At 35.5% G+C, this 8,773-nt stretch overlaps 1 pseudogene; it reads left to right on the top strand.

Moving 5' to 3' along the window:
* The first annotated feature begins 1,110 nt into the window (after positions 1-1,110).
* Positions 1,111-6,782, top strand: LOC149555622 (caffeic acid 3-O-methyltransferase-like; annotated as a pseudogene).
* Positions 6,783-8,773: the final 1,991 nt, after the last annotated feature.

Genomic DNA, 8,773 nt, shown 5'->3' on the forward strand with positions numbered 1-8,773 from the left:
TTATATTTCCTTTAGAATTTGAAACATTAATGCTAGTCAAATTATCTAGGAAGTGTACAAGTATTACTTGTTTTCACTATCAAACATATATAGTGCTTTGGCACGTGCAGGAAGGATGGGAGGACTAGTTTTGCAGGAGTCTATTAACTATAATTTTTCTCTGGGCAAAGATAGAAGACTTTGCACTCGTGGGGCAGGTTAAATATTATTTTCTCGCTTTAGAATGCCTTGAATTCATAAATTGTAGGCAAATAACTTACATGTGGTGACCATTTCCATTATTTAAAGCTGTTGTTGTAGACTCCACATACTACGTGAAAGACTAACGCTGGATCTCTGCCATCATTTCAGTGGACTATTAACATTCCAGAAACAATGTGCCTTGACTAAAAAGCAGTACAACAATGGACAAAAATCCCTAGAAAGTTCACTCTTTAGTACGTTACATATTACATTAATAATGTTTTCTATATGAAGAGGAGGACCTGTTTTCTTAAATCAACGGTTGTCATTGTTTAAGTGAACGGAAGCCCATCGAAGACATCGTATCCGTCCACATTCCACCAATCGGCCACAAGCTTTGCATGTCACGCCTTACGTGAATATAAAGCCTGACAACGAGAATAAATTGCAGTTGCCGACAGAATGCACTAGATTTGACGTTTTCTTTAATTTATTAATTAATTTAAAAATCACACATTGTTGTGTGATTTTTAAATTAATTAGTAAATTAAAGTTGTGTGACCACCTTGTCGTCCGTGCAGAGGGCTGGAGGCGGCTGCATATTGACATATTATTACATTTGTTCTCTCCGTTTGGTCTTGTACAAGGAAGAGTCGCCATTAGCGTTTGAATGATGGTTTTGTAAGAGGGTATCGGCATCCATCAAAGAATGGAAAAAGTCAATTTCTTATCAGATGTTACAGTTGGAAACAATTTTGTAAACATGTATACAAAACGTGGAAACATAAACGCCGCGCATGAACCGCTTGACCAGACAATCGATTGGACATTTACCCACCTCAGTAAACGTAAACAATTTGATGACCTTGTTGCTCTGCCCATGATTTTTCTATAAATGGACAAAGTTTGTATTAGATGAGGCAAACCATGGCTTGTTCAGAGTCTCCCATGGAAGCACATCTCGCACTCTATGAAATCACTCTTTTAGCAGCCAAGCCAATGGCTCTTTGGGCGAGCGGCTTAAACATGACACACTAATGCTTCATTCCTAGAGTAAAAGTGTTAAATAGTCAAAGTTTGACTTAGTTTTCCAAGCTTAATTTCTTGGTTAGTGTGTGATGTTTAAGGCTGGCCCTCTTCGGACTGCTATTTTACTTAACATTCCAGACATTATTGTCATCCATGGTGGTGATAATCCCCTCAGTGTGTGTAAGATTTTCAGCTAAATCTGAAAATAAAAAGGAGAATCTTGATAGAAGAAAGAAGACAAATTGCATAGATAAAAGAGAAAACAGAGCTATTGAAACACAAATCTATATTCATTTACAGCAGTTATCCTAATTATATAAACTGAAGAGCAAACCTTCCTCTACATACGCTATAGTCAAAGATGCATGTCAATCTAAACTCAGAGTTAAAAATGGTGCTGGCAGTTAAAAATAGTGAATCAGCATTTGCGTTGACCACATCTCAGTGTTTGCATTGGCCACATCTATTCTGCCGTTGGAGTTGGAATTATGCACCAACACCCCCCCTTAATTCTAACTTTGGAGAAAAGAAAATTTTGAAGAAAATAAAGAGGAAAGAGGGAAAACCCAGTGGGAATAAACCCCCCCCTCAAAATAGTTTCTAATAAAGTAATACAACTACCATGCTACAATTTCTTTGACCCTGAGAAGATCTCCAAGAAAGTGAAATGGAAGAGAAGATAGATTCCTCCGCAATGTGTAGTCAATGGTAGATACTCGAAACTGAGTGCAGAAAGAGGTCCATGATCTTCAAACAACATTCTTCCCTTTAGAAAGAAACATAACTAAAGATATATGAATGTAGTCTCCCCAATCCTAAAAGGAATATGAAGGAAGAAATCTCAAAATGTATGATGCCTCTGACAATTGCTCCATGGTCTCTATATAGATCTTGAAATGACTATAATCTTTTAGAAACTATTGTAGAACATAATCAAACGATACATTTTTCACCTCAAAAGGAAAATAGATCTCCTCAAAATGTTGTGCAAATGTATCCAAACTTGTATCAATATGTGAAGAATGACTATGTAGAGAAGGAAGAAGAGGGCCAGGAGGCTCCCTCACAACAACTAAAGAAGAGTTACCTTCATCAAAGAGAAGATGAATAAAATCAATGCTATCATTTAAATAAAAAATGAGGGATTCTACAAATAAAAATAATACGTATGGTAGAAATCTATCCCAATGAACTGGATTTGGGAGACACAAATGATCCTGTTGCAAAGAAACATTAGAAGCTTTTGATGAACCAACTCTAATCTTTGAAGAAACAACAGAAGCACCAAGGTCATTAATAAACTGATCATCCACAAAGGATGTGTTCAGACAAGATGAGGCAACTAAAATCTTAGTATCACCCATAGAAGTTCGATTATCCAAGGAATCATCACTTTCAGATGAAGAATCAATGTCTCCATACAACTGCTGGATGATGGTCCAAGCAATGAAAGGGCACTCTGTGTGCTCTATATGATATAAAATACCCTCAGAAATAGTAATACATATTAGTCCATAGACAATATCATTACTATTAAACCATGCAATTTTCTATTCATACTTGCTTGGCTCAGAAATGTATCCAAGGAGATAGGGCATTAGATCTTGCACAATGCAATGATCTTTTATCCCTTTTTTCCAAGATAGATAATTTTCTGAGGTTAGCTTGACAATAGATGGATAAAAATACATACTAGACATCATTGATCTCCCCTAAAATGGAACTTTTTCTTAGTTTGTGATTACAAATAGAAACACATTAACAATCCCCAATGTAATGAAAAATTTTCATTTTAAACAAGCTCTAATCTGTAATACCTACAACAAAAATAATACTTCTTCTAACCAACTAGGCTTTGATACCATGTAAGATTTTCAGCTAAATCTGAAAATAAAAAGGAGAATCTTGATAGAAGAAAGAAGACAAATTGCATAAATAAAAGAGAAAATAGAGCTATTGAAACACAAATCTATATTCATTTACAACAATTATCGTAATTATATAAACTGAAGTGTAAACCTTCCCCTACATACGCTACAGTCAAAGATGCATGTCAATCTAAACTCAGAGTTAAAAATGGTGCTGGTAGTTAAAAATAGTGAATCAGCAATTGTGTTAACCACATCTCAGTGTTTGTATTGGCCACATCTATTTTGCCATTGGAGTTGGAATCATGCATCAATAGTGTGGAGCAAATTGCTTCACATATTTCTACTTCCACCAACAAACCTGCCCACACTATGTACTTGTTTAGAATCATGAGGCTTCTGGCTTCCATGGGAATCTTCAAAGAAGAGAGCATAGTAGATCATGGTGACACTACCCAATACAAGTATGGCCTCACTACCCTATCTAAGTTTCTTGTCAAAAATGGTGCCCAACAATCATGTGCACCTATTGTGGTGGCCATTAATGCAAAGTGTGTAGTAGATGCTTATCAACATCTCCATGACTCTATCATAGATGGTGTCCATGCGTTCATGAAAGCCCATGGGATGAACTTATTTGAGTACATGAGCAACAATCCTAAGCCAAATAGGATTTTCAATGAGGGCATGGCTAGTGATGTTGGCCCTTTAATGGCTTCTGTGGTGAAGACTTATGATGGATTTAAGAGCTTCAAGAGTGTAGTGGATGTCACAAGAGGGGTTGGCTCTACAATATCTTTAATTGTGAAAGAATATCCACACATTTATGGCATCAATTTTGACCTTCCTCATGTTATAAGTACTATTGCTCCCATACAAGGTTAGTAAAAATCTTCTATCTCTAAACTTCCATAGATTCTCACCAATCAAGACTTGCATGTTAGCAATTATAACATTAGAAGATGCTCACAAATATAGCTTGTATTATTATTCATAGAGATTTTACATTGTAGGAATCGACAATGTGGAAGGTAATATGTTCGAAAAAATTCCTTTAGCAGATGCCATATTTTTTAAGGTATTTTTACTTTTTAAAGTTTTTTTTTATTGAAATTAAAGTTAGGTTAAAGTTGAGTTTTCAAATGGTAGTCTAATGAAATGTTTCATTGTTATCTATATAGTGGATTTTGCATGATTGGGATGATGAGCACTGTATAAAGATCTTAAAGAATTTTTATGATGCATTACCACATGATGGGAAGATATTAATGGTTGATGTGGTCATTGAGAAGAAAGAAGGGTTGAAGAGGCAAGTTGGATTACTATTTGATATCGCAATGATGGTTGTTTGCATAGATGGAAAGGAGAGAAAAATGGAATGATTTAAGGACTTATTTGACCAAGCAATGTTAAAGAGGAAGAATGGACTTGGAAAAAGTTGTTGTAGTTAGAAGTTTCCTGATAGAGGGAGAAACCAAAGGAACAAAGAGTACATATTGATAGATAAAGTTTTCATAGATGTGAATCAAAATGAAAATAGAAATATGTTCCTTACTTCATTCTTGTTCCAAAATTTCATTATGTTATGACATTTTGTGTTGCCATCAATGCCAAAGAGGGAGATTGTTGGATACAATTGATTAATTGTGTATTGTCCTTGATGATTACACAAATGTCATATCATTATAAGTCAGTGCATGCCGAGCTCACTTGAGTAGTGAAGACAATTTTTTGTGTCTACTGAGTGTTCCTATATTTGCCTAGTTTAGAAAGCAATGTCTACCAAGTTCACTCAGGCATCAAAGGAAAGTCTACAGAAGATGAGTGTTAATCGAGCTGACTTGGTTAATGAAGGAAATGTTGGATGGAACCAGTGTTAACTGAGCTCACTTGGTTACCAAAAGATCTTTGTGAATATGTAGTGTTAATTGAGTTTACTTGGTTAACATAGAAAAATCATTTCTGAGTTAGAGTTTATTGAGTGGGGCCAACTATCAAAGGATTTTCTTATTTTGACATATTGAGTTTAATTGATTTATCTATTGGCTCTAGCCGACTAAGGAAATGAATATTAATTACTTTAAGTTATAAATGAGCCGACTTGACTGTTAGAAGTTGTAATCTTTCCTTGGTGTGTTTATAAACCAAGGTTAGACCTCCTTTTTTTATTGTTATAATATATTAGGATATAAGCCAAGGTATCCTAATATATTTCTTTTCTGTCCTTTTTCCACTACATCTTATTTTGTCCTCTAGTGGAATATGTGAGGACAAATATTTATTGTAATTTGTAATTTAGATTATTCCTCCTTAAGAGGAATCTCACACTTGGCCTCACACACTTATGAATGGTGGAATTCATAGACATGGGAGTTACATTCTAACTCCTCTCTCTCATCTCTATTTAAGAGATGACCCTCCTCTCTCATTTCTAACGAGGTTTCTTCCTCTTCTCAATTACTGTATGAGCGATTGCTCTCTCTCTCTCTCTCTCTCTCTCTCTCTCTCTCTCTCTCTCATCCTTCTTAGGCTTTTCATGCCTCATTCATAATGTCACAAGGGGTTTTCTTTGCTTTCCCCTTTCCAAATATCTTGTCTCATGGTGTTGGATCTTGAAGCTTTCTCTCTCCTATCTTAAGGTAATATCTTTTCATGCATTTACTCACTTAGATTCTTTCTTGGTATTGCTTATTTACATATTTCTTTTTCCATTTCTAACATGGTACCAGAGTAGTTTAATCTTTGTTTTGAGTGTTTGCATGAAGGTACGATTCGAAGGAGACTCTTGAGAGAGATTTCACTAATTTCTTTTTTAATTTTCTTAAGATGGAAGAAATTGAATTTTTTTTTTGAGTTTGGTTGGTTTACCGCCAAACCTGATTAACTTCTGTTTGCTCTAATTTGTGCAGGTTACTTCTTATTTTCTATTAATTTTCATCTAACCCCCTTTGGAAGGCTTGCCGCCAAAGGGTTTTCCTATCTTGATATCAATGTTTGTTAAAAATTGTGATTAATTTTCCATTTTTTTAAAACAAATTTATCTTAAGGGCTATGGCTCTGCAAGCAATGGACATTGTGATCAACGTGATGCGCTAGATCGAGTCCCTGCAAGATTTTCTATGTCCCAAATGTATTTTCTATTGAAAGAAAAATGGTTTTAGAGCACACCCATTTGACTCCCTCATGCTTGGACTGCTACATTTTACATGTTTTTGCTTACCCTGGATGCCTCCATAGATGCTCCTCCTTAAATCTACTGCTAATTGTCTTCTTAATCCACACAATGCGTGGAGAGCATTGATCCACCTTGTAGCCTTTTCCTTTATCTTATCCTACCAAACCATCTGTAAAACTAAATATGCCGCAGACCGTATTGTTCTTTATTGTTTTCTTGTCTTCTCGCTTGTAAAAACATAAAACTTCAGTGTGCTTTCAGTTTTACCTGCGACTATGTTTGTTGTGTAGTTTTAAGTAGTGCAAATAGAGGATAATTTTTTTTTTTCTAGAGTGTTTCTGTGGGCTATGGTCTTGGGTGTTCCTTCTGTTTGATTTGAGAATGCTACTTCTTGGGTGTTCCTTCCATTTGGTTTGAGAATGCTACACGTTTTCGAAATGCAGTCGCAGAAGTCAAGAGGTGGTTCTTCTTCTAGCATGTCTCCGGCCACGCCTAGATATGCTTGGCCGATGAAAAGCATGGCTTAAGATTCGAACCACGCTACCCTCGAGGGTGCTCTTCACTGGCAGAATCGACCGATCTGCCCGCCGTGACTCCTCGGCCCAGATCGTGTCCTCGTAGCCAGATCATTTCTATTTTAATCTTCTTGCAATATCTTCACTGATTTTCTTCGGTGACAAACCCAAAGGCCCAATTTTTGGGGCCAAAGAAGAGGCCGCTCCTACCTCCCCTCCAGTTACTCTTACAAACACCTCCACAACTTGGGAGGGATCAAATTTTGGCAGCATTTTTGCTGAAACCAGGAACTATAAACTCACCATTTTGCAATTTCTATAACATCATCCAGCGAGATGTTCCCACTATGTTGGTATTTTTGGTCTTTTTCCTATCCCGTTCAGGTTCTTTCAACGCCTTGATGACTAAAGCTGCAGCGCTCGGAACCACTGCAACCTTTGCTTGACGATTTTGGACAGTAAGCTTAAACATGAGACCCAATGTACTTTTAGGCCATACATTTGTCCTTCCTGGTTAGCCCTTTTCTTGCAAGATTCTTTCTCTTTTTTTAGCTCTTGACAGAGACATCATTTTTTTTATCATTGCCTTTTGTCAACCTATTTTTGGCATTTTATCATTCACTGTCAGACAACTCAAACACAAGTGCAATATTTTACTTTAAATCTCTCTTACTCCTTTACGTGGTTTTAAGTTAAAAAAGGAGAAGTTAAGGATAATTTTTTTTAAAAAAAGGAAGTTTTCTTAGTATTAAATATTAAAACTAATTAAAGTTTTATTGTATTTTTTACATAAAAAGTTAAAAGTTTTTATTTATTTTTAAATAAATAAATAAATATCCTCATTTATAATTCCTTTTCTTGACATAATTTAGAAGGATTCTTGTCTTGGTTGGTGGGCCCATCCTTTCTATTTTTCTCACTTATGTTCACCATGTATGGAGATTTTTGATCATATCTAATAGTTTATGCTTATTGCTCTTCCAAATACTTCTTTTTATCTCAATTATTCAGGTTTATGAGTATCTTACACTATTGCCTTCATTATTTAATGATTTGATTTAATTGATCTATTTGCACATGGTTGCAGTTTTATGCTTTTATAGCATCGTTCCATGCCCATGTTGGCACTTTATGATTTTATACCATTGATATACATATGATATTTTGAGTTACATAGGGAGCCAATTTTTCAAGGATAACTATGTAGGTCCCCTCAGTATAACTGATACATAGTTTCCTTATCTAGCCCATGGAGTATACCTTCATCCTATATTGGTGTGCACTCATTTTATATGGAGTTTCCCTCCATTTGATTCTATATGCTCTACTTTGAAAGGTTGATATTTATGGTGTTTCTCTCCATGTTGTTCCATTTTGTTCCTCAATGCGAGGATGATATTTTATGGGGATTTTCCATTTCAATCTCTTTGTCTCCTTGGTGTATGCTCCTAGTTGTGATTTATTCAATGGTATGAATTCCAACACCTTGCTCATTTGTAGTGTATAGGTGACAAGGCTACCATATCTTGGAGCACTCCAATATTGGAGACTCTATTTGAGAAAGTTGTTTTGACTCATGTTGATCTTTTTCCTCATGGAAATGATGTTTCTTGTCCATGATGGATTTCTTATTTGAAGGCAATATGTTGTTACTCCTCATAAACCCTTCCTTTGATCCACTTCAGCTATAATTCTTGGAAAAACTGTAACTCAAATTATTTGGTGCTTGAGGCACATGTCCTACTTATTTATTTTTGCCTCTCTTATATTTCTTTGATAAATATATTAATGTGATAATGATTTGCATACTTTATTGCTTAGATAATGAGTTATGCACGTTATGGAGGGACGCCCCCATTAACTTGCAGTGAGATGATTCATTAAGTGGACTGTCTATATCCACGTGATTGATGCAAGTATCATTAGTTGACCTTGTCTGTGGTCATTTGTGCATTAGTATAATATACTTTTCATGAGAGCATTGATCAAGCTTTTTACTCAAT

The sequence above is a fragment of the Cupressus sempervirens genome, chromosome 5, assembly GCF_028749045.1.
Source record: "Cupressus sempervirens isolate cs-2001-9-10 chromosome 5, ASM2874904v1, whole genome shotgun sequence".
NCBI lineage: Eukaryota > Viridiplantae > Streptophyta > Pinopsida > Cupressales > Cupressaceae > Cupressus > Cupressus sempervirens.